We start from the raw sequence: 5640 nt of genomic DNA on the forward strand, positions 1-5640 counted from the left end.
GCTTCTTATTGTTTTATTTGCTATATATATATATATATATATATATATATATATATATATATATATATATATATATATATATAGAGAGAGAGAGAGAGAGAGAGAAAGAGAAAGAGAGTTAGGTTCAAATGTTTTCACTATCTATTGTGTGCATGTATGATTGATTCTGGACCAATCATTTTATTTATTTTAAGAAACTAATTAATGCATATTAAATGCTGAAGATGTAATTAATATCCATTATATCTTCAACATGTAATATGCATTATTTACTTTCTTAAAATAACTAAAATGATTGTTCCAGAATCAATCATACATGCACACAATAGATAGTGAAAACTAAATAACCTAACCCTATATATATATATATATATATATATATATATATATATATATATATATATATATATATATATATATATATATATATATATATATATATATATATATATATATATATATATATTGAATGATAAACTAAGTGTCTGTCATGGTAACGATACATTTACTGTTAAAGGATTTGACAATTGGAAAAAAGTTAATGATGGGAAAAAAAATGTGCATTCTTGAAGCAAATCGTTTTTTTACAACATAGAAATGCTGTTACATTTACTGAAAACTTGATGAACCAAGCAACACACATTGGAAATATCATAGTGAAACAAAATGAAACACATATATTAAAGAATTGTTTATGTTTAAAAGCTTCGATTGACACAATTTGTTGGTAGACATTCCAAGCTTGTGCTTTACAAGGAAATGATGAAACACCTAATTCCAAAAATCGAGGTATTTTTCTTCAACTACTAAAACTTCTAGCATCTTATAATGATGAAGTTGAAAATATTATATTAGAGAATGTTCTTTCTAATTCAAATTATACTTCTAGAGATATTCAAAATGAAATTCTTAGTATCATTGCAAATAAAGTTCGGAAGCATATTCGTAGTGAAGTTAGGGATTTATACCTTTGTGTCGTGGTTGATGAGTCACGATATGAGTCTAAAAAGAGAAAATGAACATAGTTTTGAGCTATGTTGATGTATAAGGGATCATACATGAAATGTTCTTGGATTTGGTTCATTTATCATTAACCTTGAAAACAAATATGTGGAGGCAACTTGCACATTGTCAGTTTGATGTTAGTAAAATCTATGGGCCAGATTTTGATGATGCTAGTAATATGGGAGGGGAATGGAATGAATTATAGTAACTTTTTCTTAAGGAATGTCCTTATGCATATTATGTTCAGTACTTCGGTCATAAATTATGTGACAACCCGAAATTTCTATTCTGAACAAACCATATCAAGCCAATAGATGTAGAACAGTTATAGTGAAAACTTAGATTTCGAGTATAAATTTGGCAGTTTTAAGGATATTACACATAAGGAGATATTAGGAGAGTGGATGCACTAGGATTTGTGCAACACTGTTATTCCAATACTCTAGGACATTAGAATTCGTTCCGGGAAAAAAATATTTTCTGCCAAAAAAATCCCAGGACTATAAATAGAATTTTGAACCAAATTGGTTCATTAGTTGAATTCCAATTAGAGAAAAGTCAAAATTCGCTCTCATGGATCTTCGGGTTTTTATCCCAAATTGTGAGTACTTCTATCTAGTTAAGTTATATAGCTTAGATTGTGTTTAGAAACATCAATTTCATAGCAAAACATCTAGACTCGGGTGTTTACCGCCCAAGAACGTTCTTGGGGAGTAAACTCCATTTTAAGGTCCTAAAGGGTTCCATTGACCCTCAAAGCTTTAGAACTCGAACTAGAAGCCTCCATTTCATGCTTTAGACCACAAAACAATTAGGAATCATGGCTAGAAGTGAGTTCACGGCCAAGGAGCTTCTTAGGCCATGAACTCCATGTTTATGTGCCAAATTGCTTTGAAACACTTCCTAAGGCTTAGGCTTAAATAAGGACAAGTACCCTAAAGTGTTTAAAGCCTAGAAAACATAAGAAATCACTAGTATTGAGGAGTTTACGGCCAAGACAAGTTCTTGGGCCGTAAACACCTATAAAGGGGTCAAATGACACCCTAACTCCTTCCTTAAGCCAAGAGACCAATTTGCGCATGTTCCTAAATGAGTTTTGGACTAGCTAACACACTTAGAACACCAAGAGTAAGGGATTTTACGGCCCAAAAGGTTCTAGGGCCGTGAACTCCATAAAATGGTGCCAAATAGTGCCATAAACTCTTCTAAAGCCAAGTACAAAAGCCTAGTTTAGTTCCTAGATAATTTAGAGACTTGAAAACACCATAAACACCCTCTCAAGGGAGTTTACGGCCGTAAACTTAGAGGGTATATGGTCCCTGGGCCGTAAACTCCTTAAAGGAGTTAATATGACACCCAAACACTTGATTTAGCCTTGAAACAATTCACCACATGAGTTGTATAATTGTTAGACTTCATTTAGGGGCTTTGTTGAGAGTTTACGGCCAGGAGTTTACTCCCCTGGGCCGTAAACTCCAAGACATATGGTCATTTGACCATAAACTCCCATTAGGGGCATTGCACTCCTTCGTTGCAACCCATTAGCCTCCTAGCACTTGACCAAAAGTGTTTTCCTCGCGTTTAAATGTTTATACTTGTATAATTAGTGTTTTAATCACTAATTATTTATATACATATGTCTTCATATGTAATTAGGATCATTGTGTGTGTCTAAAGTCTTCACTTGACACCGAGCACTTGCCCGATCCTTCCTTACGATAACAGTCCGTTCAATTCTAGTCACTTACTGCAGGTGAGTTCATACCCCTTAACTAATGTTTTAAACTATTTTTAAATGTTTTATGGGGGGGGGGGATACAAGTAGAATCATGCTAGTTATTATATCAATCACATGTGATTAATAAGTACAATTATGCTAGTTATTATGTAAATCACATGTGATTAATATACAACATTCAAATGATTTGGCTACTCATTAGCCGTTTTACCAAACAGTTTCCTTCAAATGATTTTTATAAACATTTTATATGTTTTAAACTCCTTATTACACTGTACATTTTACTCTGTAAATCATATTTCAAACTTATTTACAATTGTGTTTCAAACAAATGTTTCTTTATACTAAACTGTTTTATTAAACCCATGCCTTCAAATTGTTTTATAGATTGACATCAAGTCGATCTTTTCTTAAAATAATAATTATGTTTCAAATGTTTTACATAACTTATTTATGCTTTTATATTATAAATTTCATGCCTCTATATGTATAGTTATATAAGAAATGTTTAAAAGACTTAGGAAGGCTATCTACCCTATTTCCTTTTTGCGCTTGAGATGTGATCTGGTGGGATATCGGGTACTCGTCCGAAGGTCGTTTAAATATTAGTTATACATCATGTGTACATATACAGTCATAAAAGGTCCTTCCAGTTCATCCCATGCCCTTGGGTAGCAAGGGTATACATCCATGTCCATACGTACCAGTTAGATTACTAGTAAACTACCATATGGGTAGTTTAGGGAGATACTAGAACTATTACTAGAACGCAATATCATACAATGAGTCAGTTCATTCATGAGTCAATACTTTCTAGAATGTTACAGTACATTACTATACTTGCTAGATAGAGAGAACACACATTATAGCTAGCACACGTAGAACATTTCCGTACATTACACTTACATTAATACGTTAATAAAATTGTGATCCACTGTATGGGATCATGCCTTAATTGTCATGACCCGGGTTGTAGCCAGAGTCTCTTGAAGGTAGAGCGTGAGTTTACGTATAGATCTATACTGGATTGACTATCCTACACCTTGCTGCTAGCTACAGCGGGACCTGCAGGTCTGCGGGTGCCAAACGTCATACCTTATTTTCGACTATACGTTGTCGTTGTTTCCAGTCTATAGTATGGTGCATTTATCACATGATGCCTTAATATAAATCCGGTTTAAGGTAATTAGTACAGCAGTAGCTCTTATAGCGCTACGTTTTAGTACTACATTAATTTTTCCTGTACATATATTTAGTGATCCTTTCACTTAAACTATAGATGTAAAAACTATATTTTGTTAATAATAGTTACACTTGGGAAAATTACACACTTTTACAAGAAACGAACATATAGAACAGTTAAGTCTTGGTAGAAGACTACATAAAGATCAGTTAAGCCTTGGTAGAAGACTCCCTGTTATAATAGTAGGAATCATAGGGATTTCTAGAGTTTTTCAAACGTTTGCAGTTATTTTACAAACATTTTCATACTTACAGTTCATCTACATGTTATACTTACAGTTCATATACAAATTCTTACATACAAATTAAGACACTAAATACTTATGATCTCACCAGCTTCAAAGCTGATACTCGCTTTCAAAATTACTTGTATCCTCAGGTCATCATAGATAGGTACCGATGCAAGGAGAAAGGAAGATGGAGCTTGTTCAAGACTCATCTTTCATTTTGATTTATGCTTTAGTGTTTATCAAAATTTGACAGAACACTTGTATAATAATTATATTATTAATGCAATGGATGATGTTGTTGCTTGTTTACTACTTTTCATTGTTGTGATACTGTACATGACGTCCTCCGCCCCAGAATGTTTCCGCCGTTCTTGGTTTTGGGGTGTGACAAATTACAACTATAACACCTATTCCAGGTATCATTTAGTTTATAGAATTTTTAGGGTTTTGTGCTTGGACTTGGCGAGTTGGGGAGCTCCAACTCGTCAAGTAGAGTCATTTATGAGGACACGGGTTTCAGATCCTACTCGACGAGTCGGAAGGCCCCGACTTGACAAGTAGGCACTGTAATGAGAAATCCTAATTTCCAGGGGTTTGTACCTTATTTAAAGAACTTATGGCTCATTTATAGCCTCTTCCATCGTTCCTATAGCCAGAGAAACCCTAGTTTGAGCCTTGCACCTTCTTGAGAAAGAAAGAGAGCTTTTGAGAGTGTTTTTTTGGTGTGACTATGAAGATTTTGGAGCTTGAAGACGAAGGAGCAAAGAGGGAAGCAGTAGATCTGACATTCAGCCTGTATTGGTGACCATATTGAGGTATAAAGTCACTATCTTGATCTTTTGTTGCTTAGATCTCTTTTCTTGGATGTAAATGGTCGCTTTTGGTGCAAAAAGGGTGTCATCTTCGGATCTGGACTTGTCACAAGGATATGGTTCGATATCTGGATCCCTTTAGGTTTCCAATGACATAAAGTTGTTCACTTTATTCAGCTTAGGCCCATTCCATGCATTAAGACCTTGTAGGAACGTTAGTTTTGGTGTTTTAGCCTTCTGAGGCCTTGCATGCACGTAAAGTTTGCAACTTTACATGGTAACTACACTAGGAGAAGTTGGATCTGAAGTTTAGGACCTTGGATCTCACTAGAAAGGACTGAACACAAAAATGACTAAGGGAACTCAACGAGTCCCTTAGACAACTCAACGAGTCGAGTACGGTTTACCCGTTTTCGAGATTCCGAGTGATTTCTATGAAGGATTAGGATTTTCGGTCTGCATGGGTTTTCGGTCTGCTGGACATTAAGGAACTCGACGAGTTACATATGTAACTCGGCAATTTGAAGAGTTACTCGGGTAACTCGACGAGTTGTTGGATGCACTCGACAAGTTGAGGCCAACATTGACTATTGACCTTGACTTTGACCAGGGT

The sequence above is a fragment of the Lactuca sativa genome, chromosome 6 (genome assembly GCF_002870075.4).
Source record: "Lactuca sativa cultivar Salinas chromosome 6, Lsat_Salinas_v11, whole genome shotgun sequence".
In the NCBI taxonomy this organism is placed as follows: Eukaryota; Viridiplantae; Streptophyta; class Magnoliopsida; order Asterales; family Asteraceae; genus Lactuca; species Lactuca sativa.